We start from the raw sequence: 15,954 nt of genomic DNA on the forward strand, positions 1-15,954 counted from the left end.
TAAGCGGCTGCCGGTGGACCCATTAAACGGAATCTACTGTATCTACAGAAAGTACCAGGGAAACGCCTGAATAGATGGCGCCCTTATTAAGAACAACTATAGACCCTTAAACCCCGCTGCTAAGATGAAAGGCACTGATGGTGTATTGTGGAGATGTGGGTTGCATACATTTAGAAAATTTCTTTGCTTTTTCTTCGCTAATATCTCAACAAGTTATGGGCGTTGGCAACTAAAAAAAGACTACACATCATGTGTATCCATCACCTAGCAAAATTTGAATGAGATCTGGTGGTGGTGCTTGAGGGACTTCCCTTGAAGGTCTAAATGTTTACGCATAAAGCTGCTTCCCATAAGGCTGTTTCTTAGCCCTACCTAATGCTACTAATTCCCATTCATAAACCCCCAATCCTCACTTCTCCATAGACGTAATATCTTTGAGTCCTTCATTTAATTTTCGTTTGCTCTCAGCCATCTGTAATAACTTCAAATATTTTCTCATCTCCCTCTTTGTCCTAAACAACAATATCCTCTCCTTTCTGGGCATGATGAACACTTCGCTCCATTTTCCGTCCAATACACCCTCTCATTTCTCCATCCCACTCAAATCTTGAACGACCGCCTTTTTATAGTTTCCGTGATAACATCTAAGTTCTCGATTGCCGATGAATTTTAAGGATCCATTTGTTTGATCCATTACTATCTTTTAGAAATTAAATTTTGTTTTGAGCGTGAATTCCATAGAAAAAAAATTATTCCCCTTGACGGGTGATTCGAACCAAGATCCACCGATTACGGTGCCGAAAAATCAGTAACAATTGAGCAAATGAAAATAATTTGTCGAACTTTAAGGCGTCGTACACAGGGGTGAATATACTGGATTATGTCGTGCTGGTGGAAAAATAAAATTCCCACAATTCGGGTTCTCTTCCCTTTGCTGCCTTTCAGCTGAACAAAATAGGCAGTCTAATTTGGAAAAATTATCAGTACCGGAGGTATATAAAATTCGCTTGCAAGTTAAAATCCTTTTCATATTTTTCAACCTTTAGATTTTGTGTGCATAGTAGCGATCAGCATAGACGTGGCTACATATATGTAAACGGCCTGAGAAGGTTGAAAGGAAAGCAGAAAAATCTAGCTCAACGATTATAAAGATAAAATCTCGCTAGTGAATGAGTCAATATTTGGTGAAATTATTTGATAGGGAAATAATTCTCATGCGTTCTGCTGGCGTACCGGAATTTGCGTAGGAAGATGATGAGAGACTCAACGGTAATTTTCGTGAGACGTGGGTGTGAAGTGAAAAAGGATGATTAAAATAAATAGTTTATAATGCCAGACAATGTTTTATTCTCCGATACAGGTTTAAATGATATTCCGTGATTTCCATGATGCTTTATGCCCCAGGAGACTGGTGGCTCTTTGTATTATAACCTCTTTAAAATTATGCAAAATCATTGAAAGTGGTAGAGGAAAATACAACCTTTTAGAATATTAAAAAGACTTTTTTATTACAAGCATTAAAAATCTAATGCGCCTGACCATTATCCCGAAAAAGTTCGCAGAATAAGTCCTATTCCATTTCATTCCATCCATGAGCCCTAATTGCCTTCCTTTCTCTGTCCTCTTTTACCTAATCTTTTTTCTTCTTAGATTGTTCTTTCTGTCCCAGCCACGCTTATAGCACTCTCCATCAAAACTCTCTATCTACTTTGAATTTGCGCATGAACGTTTTCTTGTCTCACCCTCCATTTCTTTCACTTTCTTTCCCTCTCATTCAATCTTACCTTCTCTATTTTCCCCGTACTACATCTGAAACACCTATATTTTACTTTGTTTTTTTTAATTTTCTTTTTCAGCTATCAGGTTTCTGATCACGAAGGCATAATACTGCAACTCGTATTATTTTTTACACCGATACGTACAGCACCAATTGTCAAATAGAGTAATAATATTCAAATAATATCTCAAACCACTCTTTAGGTGCAATCCTAATCGGTTGAATACTAATAAGTTTTTGAAAATATTACGCTTTAAAAGTAAGGAATATAAGTTAAAAAAATAATTAAACAATTAGTAAAAAAAAGGATGACATTTTTTCATTGTCTTTCTTTGAGTCAATATAAAAGTCGTTTTAATGTGTACTAACCATAGATTAAGCGCCCTTCGATTTAATGAAGTATGCATGTACCGTTAATAGAGAAAATTTTTGCCGGAGGACTTACGGTCTAATGTAATAATATATTCTTAAAAATTGGGTTCTATGCTGCTGAATCAATTCCCCACCTCTATTGTAGCTTTCAATTACGTCGCAAAATCGTCAGCTGTATCTCATTTATCCAATAAGGTTTTCCATCGTATTTGCAACACTTGTTAACTACCTAATTACGATGGCGTATCTAATTATTGCAGCGAAAAATTTATTCTTTGCATCAAGTACGGTCAATAAATTTTAACTACCTGTCAGTTTGGAAACGTGAGCTGTTAATTGAATTTTCCCTGTCAATTATCCAACTTTGATTTAAGATTTAATTTTAATCTGCATGTTCTCATCATCACGAATAATATTCATCCACTAATAATACAACTGAATTTATTGTTTGAGCTTGGTACACGCACAATCCTGGGTATCGTACGTAACTTTGCATTCTTATCATCCTGGAGGACTCATTCTTTATCCTTTGCTCTCATTAAGAGCAGACACCTTTCAGCGACGAGAAGAACATAACCTTACATAGTACCTCATTATGCTTCATCAAATTTTAACAACACGCTGTATTAGCCTATTTAAAATGATGCAGTATCATTGAGCGTGGAAGAGGAGTATAAAACCGTTTAGAATATTACAAATACTTTTTTATTACGAACCTTAAAAATCTAATACGCCTGACTATTTCCCTCAAAGAATCGCGGAATAAGTCCTATTCCATTTCATTCCATCCATGAGCCCTAATTGTCTTCTCCGTCCTCTCTCACTTTAAAATTTTCCTTCTTTATTGTTCTTTGTGTCTCAACCACGCTCAGTACTCGCTCCATCGAAACCCTCTCTCTACTCAGAACTTGAACTTGAAAGTTTCCTCGCCTCACCCTCAATGTCTTTCAATATCTTTCCGTATCATTCCATATCAACTTCTTAATTTTCCCCCACACCCACATCTATAACACCTGAACATAAGTAAGATTTATAAGGGAGATATTTTTCCGAACGCTTATAGGTATTCGATTGTCCCCCGAAATTTTTTTTTGATAAAATGTTTAGTGGAACTCTATAAAAATATTATATAACCCATTCCATTTTTGGTGCAATCCCTCCACCCCCAGTTAAGTACTATCAAGATTTTGGAAATATTACGCGTTAAAAATAAGGAATATTAATTCAAAGAAATAATTAAATGATAAAAGGTTGATCTTTTTCATTTTCTTTCTTTTTGTATAAGTTCGCCGGGAAAATGTGAAGTCCCACATAATACCCTTATGCATAATAGTTATAATACCCTAATCACACCAAATTCTCAAGCTTTCTTGTGATCGGCTGATATCTTTTCACCACTCGACTACTGAGGGGACTTACTATGCAATATGAACATCTAATTACTGGATTTTATTGTTTATCCTGAGGTTTGGTTAATTATATTTTCTGCGAATTAAAAATCGTTCCTACGAGATCGTTCTTACCACAAATTCCAAGCCCTGATTATTACCACCACATCTGTCGAAATGTTAAAAAAATAGCTAAAAACTTTTAACCTGAAAATGGTATAAAAACAACTCTAATTACAGAGGTGCCGACACACAAAAAATATTGGGGGGCCCAAAACAGGGATCTGGCCTCGAGAAATATTATAAGTAGTGAGTTTTAAGTTTTTTAAGCACTTAAGAAGAGTCATATGATCAACATTAGAACCCGGATAACTCGAATCTCAATATCTGGACACTCCGGGGAAAATCGACAAGCCCGACACATTTTTCCTCACACTTATAACAAAATTTTGAGCGCCCCCTCAGGCCCCATAGAGTCGGCGCCACTGTCTACCTACTTATCGATTGCATTTATGCGAAACTGTCCCGAAGGATAGAAACTCAATTTAGATTATTACAAATACAACTACTTATCAGTCATGGTGATAAGATTAGCCTCAGTACTACTATAATATATGCTTTCCTGGTATTTTTTCCAAAATTCATAATTCTTAATCCATAATTCATAAGTCCATAAACTAAATTTTTTGCCAATACCTTTTAACATTATCTAAAGTGAATATTATCCAGCAGTACACTGAGAACATTAATGTTGCTGTTTCATTTTTACATTCCACGAGCCTTTTTGAAGCACTGTGAAGTTTGTTTCATTGAATTCATGATGTTGATATCCATACTTGGTCGTAGATTTAAAATAATATTTTCAGTGAAACCAAAAATTAATCTGTAAGTTTTTCTGGTCCAAATGACCACAGTTGCTAATTTGTTGCTAAAATGAAACGCTTAGACTGCTCGAAGGATAATTTAATATATCGAGGTTTACAATATTTAGTGCACAGAATTTAGAGATTCCAAAAATTTGACATAAAAAATGCTACTCGAGAAAGGGAAGCAAAATTTAATATACCAATAAACACCGCATTTCATCAGTGGCCGAAGCACCTCAAATAACTCCCCTCAAAAAATACAGGAAAAAAGTCTAGCAGCGTGGTTGCCTAATACCAATTTATAGTTTTAACAATTGGGAAAGTGATATTTTTTAACTGAAAAATATTTTACGTGCATTAAAAATTAACCAGACGCATTCTTACAATCCAACGAATGGCTAAGTAATACCTAATTGAGATTTCATTAGTATTTAATTTGAAAAAAGAACGAAAAAGACACAATAAAAAACCAAGACTGTTTACCGACGAGGAGATCTATTTTCTCACGATTTTTACGCCCTCTTCTGATGGTTCACGATGAGACTTTCAGGTCAGCATCATCGGTCTGGTAATTTTCTTCGTGTAAGTTCTCCAAAACCAACCTCAGCACCTCCCTAGTGCTCGTAAAATGCTCCATCGAACTCTGGAGAGTATAACGGCCATTTTGATTCTCTTGGGAAATGTCTGTCCTCGCATCCGCGTCACATCACAGCGTGGGCCAGTCAGTCCGGAGGAATATGGGAAGGAGTGTTCTAGGTAGATGCTCGCCCGACCCGGAGGTCAACGTTCGCGGTTTCACATGACGACGTGGGTCTCTTGCCAGAAAGGCGGACTTCGCAGGAGGAAGGGGGGAGGCCGCCGTTATTTATATGGGCTGTAAATGGGAAATGTCGCCTCAGTCCCAACACCACGAAGACCACATTTTTAGTAAACCCTATTCTCCAAACTAACACTTTTTATCTCTCTAACCCATTTATTCCTAACCATTAAATCCCTTAATAACGCATTTATGGCTTCATCATTTCAGAAGATTATTTAATGATAATTAACGTCTCGGATTATAGGTATGAGAATCAAACGCAAAGTTGTTTGCCAACGTTTCGATACATTTCTCATATCTTATTCAGGGCTATGAATGATAATGGTTGTCTTAAATTGATACATTAAGGCATGAAAGATGGTTACAATGTGTTTTTGCGATAATAAAATACAAAAAATTGCATGGAAAGAATTCCATCGGACAAAAATAAAAAAGAGATAATCATTTTAACATATCTTATTCGCAAAACTTGTTTACTGATTGTAATTAAGCTGGTACAATATCATAGTTATCATGAACTTGGATTCATGAATTAAAATTAATTTTACTGATTCTGTCAATGTCTGATCTTTTATTTCAGTTATTTGTGCCTTTAGAGGCATGAATTATTTCTTTAATTAATATTTTTTTAATTAATTTAATGATCTAAAATTCCAACATTATCGAAGTCAAATGTATGGCTTCTGTTTATACCATGGTTTTTTCTATGTATGCTGTAGAATCGAAAAATTTTCGTATGCATATCCTAACTTTTTTTCGTCCCTTTGTTGCTGATGCCAAATTCTTGCGTTGATGCCAACGGGTTAGCGTCAGGTTGGAAACATTAAAATAAGAGAAAAGAAATTATATTAATTTAACCAAGGTATATTTGAGCCAAAAGAAGAGTCAATCGTCACGTAGATGCAGCAAAGGAGCATAACATTTACCATCGCGTAACTAATTTAAATAAAGGAACGTTTTAGCTATCGAGATGATGTCAAAAACTTTGTATAGTATTCTCAGAGCTATACTCCGAGACGTTAATTATCATTAAATAACTCCCTTAAATGATGAATCCATAAATGGGTTATTAGAGGATTTAATTTTATTAATGAATGAGTTGGAGCCATTAACCAATTGAGGTGAGGAATATAAATAGATTAATGGAATAATTTAATGCAATCCCAACCCTCGATCGGACTAATGATGTACGTGGCTTTGGTTTTCTTCTTTCTTCAACACTCACTCAACCATGCTTAAAATGAATGCATTTAAGTAATTAATCCCATTCAAATTGATTGTATCAACTATTTTCGTTGTGCTTTAATTAAATTATGAGCAATTATATATCTACATTAATATTATCCCAGATATTTAAATAGAAAATAGTGTATTCTACAGGATTTTTTATGCCGCGGGCAATATTTTTACCATGTAACGCGATGCTTAATGTATGATCGGGATCAGTAGAACATCAAAATTTGGTGCGACGCAATAAGTTGTAATTATTAAATTAAAATCGTATTTTGCGTGAATATGCGTAAATAGTAAACTACCGTTAAAACCTCTTACTTTCACAGAAGGTTTTAATGTATTGACGGCATTATAAGGGTATACTTCTGGCCTTATGGGACGGAAACACTTGATTTTTTTTCTTCCATTTTGACAAAAGTTAGTTCAATTGGCCTATAATACTAAAATATCTCTATTTATCAACCTTTACCAATGCGTGGTCTCTCTGCCCAATCTGCTGAAGAAGTGTAAAATATTCACACGTAAGACATCACTTGCTCTCGTTCCTTGTGGGTGATACCGATGCGTTGCAGTCAGGCTGGCATTATGAAAAGTGCAGAAATAAATTTCTTAACCTAACTTTTCTGTTCATTGTATTCAGTATATTTTCCAAAAGTTTCAGAATATTGACTTTTTCATTTTGTGAAATTCTCGTTGTTTTCACGTCAGAAACAGCAATACAAACGCGATATTAGATAAATATTGAATAACCTGTCACTTGATGCGCATTCATACAATGAATACTGATATTTTTTGTTTTTAGAGGAAAGCTTTTTTTCATCCCGCATTTTCATTAAAATTGAAAAGGAAACAATTGAAGGCTTTGGCGTTTCATACAGCGAAGGAAAATAATTTGTACCAAGGCTATTTTTATACTAAATTTAATACAAATACGGTGTTTTAGGTGGTATATTATCTAAAAATGTGAGAGAAATACATTGAAAAATCATGAAAAATGCTTAATGTATTATGTGGTGTTAATATTTGAACATATATTAAAAAACAATGTTTAATTCTTCCATTGAAAGTTAACAAAAAATGTTTTATAGCTCTTCTCGGCAGCCATGTTAAAGGGTTTTTACCAGGCCTTAGAATTTTTCTTCTTTCCAAAATTCTGAGATTGCAGGCTCATGGTATCATGGCCTTCATCCAAATTTAGATCTGAAAAAAAATTAATTTTATAATAGTATTCCCATTGATAGTTTACTACCTTATACAACTATATAAATTGAAAAAAACCTTACCTACATTAATTTAGAAAATTAGGCAGTGTATTTAGACTAGCGGAGTGGATCCTAGACCTAGGAGTGGAGCCCATGGATCTTGGCAATAGAAAAGGGAGGGACTTAGTAATTTGGGAAAAAAGATACGCCCCAAGACGCTGTTAAAACCCTTTAACATGACTGTCGAGAACACATATCAACGTTTTAAATAACTTGCAGTCCATCTAGCAAAAGGATAAAAAAATATTTCATCGTAATCACTGTGAGTAGGGAATTCTTATGGATTTGTTATACTGTTGTTTAACACTAGAACCGCTGAACTTTCCAACCCAACCAAAACCGCGGGATGGGACTTTTTGTCCCATTGACAAATTACGTTGATCCTGTCATGTTTAAGTATAATTGACGGTTTTTTTGTGGTTTGTGAGAACAAAACACGTGTTTAGGCAATGTTTAAAACGTTTTATTAAGTATAACTAGGAATACAGCAAAAGTGTTGTTGTCAGTAAGCTCAGACCTGCTGACGCGCCGGGCAGAGGTGACGCGGCCGGCGCAGCGTGAGTAGGCGGCCGGCGAAGTGCAGATAATAATTATTCCCTTCGGCGCTAACTGGCAGAATAACGGTATCTGTGCATCGATCCCCTTTGTAATAAACTGTTATTATACTAAATACAAAATAAGTGTACAAAAAACACTAAAATTCTATGTTTTCCCCATATGGGACAAAAAAGTCCCATCCCGCGTTTCTAGGTAAATCGTTGTTTTTCTCGCGAACCAAAAATTGTACAATATTTTCAATATGACCATTCGAAAGAGCATAAAAAATGAGTGAAAGTCAGAAAAATTTCAAAGGGATCAAACCACTAGTACATGAATGGCAAACATTTGCAAAGGGCGATGGGACAAAAAAGTCCCATCCGCGGTTCTAGTGTTAAGTCCTAAGAAATTGAAATATGGTATTCATGGGGAAATATTAAAAAAAAATAAAATAAACCGTGGCCCAAGGTGGAAACAGTGGGTATTATATATTTTCGGGTTCGTGATTTTTTTAAGCTAGAGCTTTGCATAATATTTTCAGCTCCGTCCAGTCTGAAGAGTTCGTGACTCCGTTTGGGACCGGTTTCACTGACGATGACTTCCGGAGATGGAATCGCTGGTATGTGTCGCACTTTATGTGAGGGTTAACATGATCTGTGTTGGAAGGATCCCTCTGACTCACCAGCTGGACCGAAAAACAGCTCTCGGACTCACGAATATCCTGCTTCTCGTGACTCTCCTCTCCGAATAGTTTGAACCCGGGTACGAAAACTTAAAAATCGCGATAAATCTGTCAAAACGGCTTTTGGGGACCGCAGGCCGCCACCCAAGAGAGACGGGATACGACCGTGTGTCCACATATTCTGATCTTCCTCCTTCCATATCGTGTCATCTGACATTGGCGCTGGTAGTTTAACAGTAAAGCTAGGGGTCTTGAACTTGAACTTGGGGGTTCAAGGACATCGTCCTGACTTTCCGCGAATACGGGTGGATTTCCTTATCGCCTAGTACGAAAGAAAGTAAAAAAAAATCTTTTGTCCTTCCTCGACCTCGAAAGGTCACTGTCCCTCCGTTCAGGCGAAAGGCTGTGGTCAATAAACTTTAATGTTTGCACAAGAAAATTAAGATCTCAAACTACGATGTTTGCAGTAAAACTTTTCATGATGAAACCCAGTGAGGTGGCATTAATCAGAAGTTGGATGAATCTGTGGAGGAATTTGTGATTACAGGGCGTTAATTAGGTATGACTAATGTTGGGCCTATGCACAGTTTTACGAGTATTTCGATGCAAGTTTTAAGGTCTATATTTATTTGAGGCCTTAACAGCCATAACACATATGAAACGGATGAGGTGAATTGCAAGCTTAGAGAGTCCTTGCCTAGCATTCTTGGTGATCGTTCTAACCTATACTACATTGCTTGTTGAGATGACTTTCCTTCGTGATTCGCGGTGGCGTTTCATTAATTTGTAATATTCAGTGTCATTAATACAGTAATAGAACTTGTGAAGTCAGCAATAATATGTTATGTGATTGTAGTTTCTACCTTAATGCCCATGTATTTCTTTTTCTTTTAGTTTTTTAATCTAACGAGATACTTTTCCTCAGGAAGTAGGCATTGAGTATTAGTAGGTGTTGCAATCTAGTTTTCATGATTGAGAGTTATCCACATTGATGGACCTACGAGTTCATTCAACGTTTTTACAGGGAAAACGTTAATTGAAAAACACTATTACTTAGAAGGAGGCAAATTGCGTATAAGTTTCTCTCATATTTAAAGAGTCGGGTCGTTAGACCACTTGGGTGAGGGAAAAGTAATTCGATTATAGTTTTTATGATTATTTTGATATTTGGTTTATAGAACAGTAAATTTTCAAGTTCAAAACATTGAAAAGTGTGCCTATTGAGTTTTAAGTACCTTTAAATAGCTTCATTTAACCAAGGACTACAAAAAAAGCCTTTCGACGGGCCGAAATAGCATTGTGAGGAAATCCGTAGTGAGAGAGGGTTCAGGGTTTTGATAAAGAAAAATAACCAAGTGATGAAATCACCTGCGAGAGGCACTCTGGAGTCTTACACCTGCTTTTCGTATATCGTTACCATTAGACCGACGTTGACTGTAGGTAGCATTGTTAAATAGTATCAGCATGAAATATTTTTTCTTCGGTATCTTAAATCAAAATTCGTACCATATTACCTTCTTATGATAATTTTTCAACTAAAGAATTAATTTACCTTTTTTCGTAATTGTTATAATACAGAAAGTATTTAAGAATATGATTTCATTCGTTTTTACATTAATAACGTGTCCATGCATGAAATTTAGCCTTAAAGTTTATTTTAAGATTAATATTTATTATTCTTCGATTAGAAATTTTTCTTCTTCACTATTTTGCCTGATATCATAGTTTGTCCACACACGTCACGATTTACAATTAACTAATAGAATATTTGGTTAAAATATTAAAATGACTCCTCAAGTGAATTATATTCATTCAAGCACATATATTATCGGAAAGCAATCAGTCTTTTAAGTCCCATAAATTTGATGTTACTCAAAATTATTAAAATCGTCGAAGAAATCCTGCATGCATAGGCACTTCGTTTGGATATAAATGACTCCCTTCATAATGTAACTTACTAAGACCTATGTGTAAGGATCGCACATGCGTGAATTATCCCAACAATGGCAAGACATTTATTGCATATTATTTACCAATTCATGTCAGAGACCAGAGTTGCCGCATTCAGGCATTGAATAATTCTAGGGATTCCTTTTTTAGGGATTCCTTCAATGTACGTATCTCATTATTTTAGAAACATACGTCTTTTGCATTGATAGGGGTATTTTAGCGGCTCTATTTACAGCTTTTATCAATGATTAGTGGCTATTTTTTTACTTTAGTTGAAATAATATTTGTGTCAAATGGATATATTTGATGTTTTTGATAAATTTTAGTTATTGATTGTGTTTACTGAGGAAAATTCTGAATGTATATGAGAGCAAGAATGAGATTTTCCTATATTATTTTCATTTGACCCAGCATATAGGGGCCTCATCATTTTTAGCATTTTCACGATTTCACTTTAAATTAAATGTAAATCCTTAAGCGTCTTTATGCAATTTCTTTCCATTTATGCACTAAAATGAAAAAATATGAGTTAAAAGTAACAAATATTTCAATACAAACTAACATCAATCTGATACTGGCTTTCAACTATCACATGGAACCGCGGGATTTGTTTTTGGATATTTTTTGGCAGAGCGCACCAAACTTTGCCTTTTTTTTGAAAACAATTGTTGATGTTGTATATTTAAGCTAAATTTGGTATCTTCCTTGAATGGAAAGCCGGGAAAGCCGCAATGGCCGCTTTTTAAATTGATTACCGTCATAGAGTAACTATTTTTCGAGATATTTCGCCATAGAGTAAGTAAGCAACGATTATTATGCGTGCGGTGACCCCTCTATATTATATACTTACTCCATGCTACTGTCAAGTATGTAAAAGACCTAATTTCGTGTTTTCTAGGGCCTCTCACCGGGAAAACTTGAATACTGTGTGATGTGAGTAGATGGGTAGAGTAGTGTAATGTAGGTTTTGCGGCTTTTCCTATCGTCATAAACTTATAATGATAATAATATTGGCTTCAAGCCGCTATACTCTCATTTCTCTAATCATCTTGTTTCTTCTCACCTTCTTAATTCTTCTTTTTCACATCATTTATCACCTATGCCATTAATCTCATCTGAAACCATACTTTGTTTTCTTACATAATTATTTTTCCAATTTACACTACAGAGATTGATATATTTGAACGGCAATAGATTTGTGCCCCTATGTATTGTAGCCAAGTCAATATTTCATTTTTATTATCATTCAAATATTTTCCTCTTTTATCTGAAAAATGAACATTCAATTTTTTTACTTTCTCGAAAGCAAGCTTCGAAGTACCGATGTTTGAATTGCAGCCTCACGCAAGTGGCGCTACCGACCTTATTATTTTTATTCAAATTACTTTTAGCTGAGCGTGCTATCATGAGCTTCTCCCGCTAATTAAGAGCATTCTATTTCTTCAGGCCGTAATGAGGCAACTTGGATGAGGAAAAAAAATAAATTAATGAATAAACCGATATTTGAGAGGCCATGTACTAGGAAGGGTTGGTCACTCTGATTCAGTTCTCGGCAACAGCCACCCACTCATACTCCCGGAGCACCTGCACGCGTTTTCCTTCCCGAAATCCCTTGCCCGCCTTCCTTTTCTCCTTCCCCTTGGTGACATGTTTTACATGACGGTAGAACATAAATCCCACTACCGCTGTGACGATGACAGAATCCCTCTCTCCGCAGCGAATGGGTTTAGTATCATTTTTTATTATTTCGTCGGTCTGGGATTTTCCACCATTCCTGGAACTCTCTTGCTGCAGGAACCGAAAAAATTCACGGAAAATGGGAAGAGATGTCCTTGAATCTTCGACTTTCCGACAATCCTGAGGTGTATAAGACAGTATCGCGAGAAATAATGCGGCCAAGTACAAGCAACCCTTGAATAAGAGCAGTAATTTCATTTCTTCTTTTCGATTCTATCTACCTGTAACCATCTCATTCCAATATTAATAGATTAGTTTTATAATTTATTATTCATAGATTGTTGCATCCGATTTGAATCATTCGCTTACTTTTACACTGAATTTTACTGTTGTTATTATCGTAATTATTACCTATTTTTGCCAAATTTATTTAGCTATAGCCAAATTCATTCTAACTTTTCCTATGATTTTTTTACTCATTGTTTGCTGTGCCCTGTTGTGGAAATCTTTGGCTGCTAGGGAGGGAGGGTGGGTCGAAAGTATAAAAAAATGCAGAGAATGGGATGAAAAGGCCTTTTAAAGTCTAAATGAGCCAGAGTCGCGAGAACTTTTCGCTGCCACGTACATCCATAGCTTTGCAATCATAGGATTGGAACATCCATATTATTGCAAAGCACTTAATTAGGAAAAAATAATTTGATTTAGCCAGGATACGAACCCGGACCTCGCCATAACCGGTCAGGTGTACCACAAATGATAACTCCAAGCCATCTTCATCCAAGGTGAGTTTGAGTTTGTGTTTACCCGGCTAATCCCATTGATTTTTTCGAGTTGAATTGCAGTAGATGTCATTTATTCATTTGTATCCATCTCACGCAAATCACTTAATTTAATCTTGAATTAAATCGCACCTCAGCGTTTATTGTGATCTTAAACTTTCAGGATTTTTATTGCTACTATCCTCGAAATTAATGCCTACTCCAGCTGAATAAGTATTAATCCCTAGTGATTTAGCATTTTAAGGTTCTGCCTTTTGCCTCTCGCATTCTTTTCTTTACAATTGTTTTTTTTATCTGGAATGTTGAAGAGAGAGAGAGAGACGGTCGCAGAAAGCATTGATGTTTTCATAAAGAAGCCGTTTCCTAGCATTAAATTTTGCTGTAAAATCTCGGATTAGTGTTCAGCATCCCAAAATACAACAAGGTGCTAAAATTCATCGCTGAATCATAACGGCAAATAGCATTATTTGTTATTACAATCATAAACCCCTATTTACCCATATTTATGGAGCCAGTCATCTTATAAAACTTGACACCTAACTACCCATCATCTTTAAACTTTGTTCACAACAATCAAGCATGTATTAACTTTGCTTAATTATGGAGTTCAAAACTCAAAAACAGGGATCATCGGTTTACTGCGAATTAACATGGCTTAAATCTACGTAGTATAGTCATTAGCCTGCACAAAATTTAAATAAATTTTCTTCGAATAAAAGTAGTAGCAAGGATCATAGTTTGCCAACCGAGAAGCAAAATAAACTATAGTTTGGTGTTTAACATTCACATCTTGAGTGATGTAAGGTTTAGTAAAATGAGAAATCTTGCAATTGAGAGAAATTTCTTACCCTTTATGCTTTCAAGTCTATAATCGCGCCATCAAGAATATGCGAGTGGTCTAAATTCAACGGCAGATTTTAACTTCCGGCACTTCTGCACAGACTGTGTGTTTTAAGAGTTCTGTGAGAGAGCTTGCCACTTGCAATAAAATATCTGTGGGAGCTGAGGAAAATGCAACTTGAGGTTTCCCAATTGAGGTTTTAATGAAAACGACGAGAGTTTTCTTACGGGTTAAAATGATCGAATCATCCAATGAAACTCTTGTGGGTTATAACCTGTACAACGCGGTAAGACCCAAAACAGTAATATTTATTCACTCCTTGCAAAAATAGCGAACTTGGAACTTCTTCAGCTCATGCTATTGCGGATTTCTATGAAGTTACGTCCCCTGGCATTGCTTATAAACCACTGCTTTGAGTTTTTGCATTAATACTAACATAACTTTATGTTAGAACGTTGGTTTCCACGGCGATGGTATGATCTCTGCATTTCTTCAGAGTTTTCTTCCGCGTCAGCTTGTTTGTGGACAACAGTTGCGCTGGCTATCCTGCCAGCGTCTTTAGGTCGAAGGACTTTATTCCTGTAAATAATTATTCCTTCCAATCACCGAGAACCGTTTATAATTTTATAGTTATCTTAGTTTATTACCAATAATTATACACAATTGTCTACCGAAATTAGTGAACTTAGTGAAAAATTGCGAAGGTTAATATTTTTACAGAAGTTTTCAATTCCATTCAATAATAAGCTTAATCGTGTTAACATTTTCTTTTCCGCCATTGCAGTTTTAATAACTCGTTTTAATAAGGCACTCGACCAACATAATTTACGCATGTCGATGGCTAAGTTCTAACAACAAATATCTCAAAATAGCAACTTTTCAGGAGAGCAAAAGAAACGATTTATATTTTTAATCGTACACTGGAATCAAAAACCAAAAATTCATAAAACTGAAAATAAAGCATACATTTGCAAACAAACGGTTGTTTTATGCTTGAATTTTATTTTTTAAATGTCATTACACTTTTTTAGCCATCAATAGGCTCAAAAATATCTTCAAAGAATTCCTTATAGTTCTCATCTGCTTCCAAGACGCATGATCAAAAAGGAATGGCTAATGCAAGTTCAAACTTTATAATAGATAATATTATTATCGAATGAATAATTTTTCTATACGAGAATGTCATTTGTGCCTATCTTTTCTACAAGTGTGTGGTAGATGATAAAGTGTTGGAGGAGATGTCTTCAGGATATTCTTTAATCGATTTTTCTTTTCTCTCATCCATAGGTCTTGTTTCACAGGTCCTATCGCTACGGCTTCTTATTCTCTGAGGGCAACATATATGAGTGGATGTATGTTCCCTTTTTCACATACACGGTATTATGTTATATATTTTCATGCACACGATATTATTCAAATGTTACAGTGAATCAACTTCGGTTTTCAGGACGCAATGGATGTTTACAAGGGTGCATTTATTTGTCACCTTTATAGCTTGTGTACTATTCCTGGCGTACTTGATAGAGTTATGCACATAGAGGAAAAGTATCCTGCCCCTTGCGTGACTCGCAAAGCACCACCACTTGACTGGAGACTGTGGAGAAGGGAAGTTGACTAGATTCGAAGGTGAGCGAAACATTGTATCAGATTGAAACAGTAGTGGATGAAATGAAACGGCAAAAAATGCTAAATAGAAAGCCTGCTCCCTTCATTTCTTTGTTTCATTATTGCTGCATAACCAAAGCCTCACTTCCGTAAGATGCATGCTCC

The sequence above is a fragment of the Ischnura elegans genome, chromosome 6, assembly GCF_921293095.1.
Source record: "Ischnura elegans chromosome 6, ioIscEleg1.1, whole genome shotgun sequence".
NCBI lineage: Eukaryota > Metazoa > Arthropoda > Insecta > Odonata > Coenagrionidae > Ischnura > Ischnura elegans.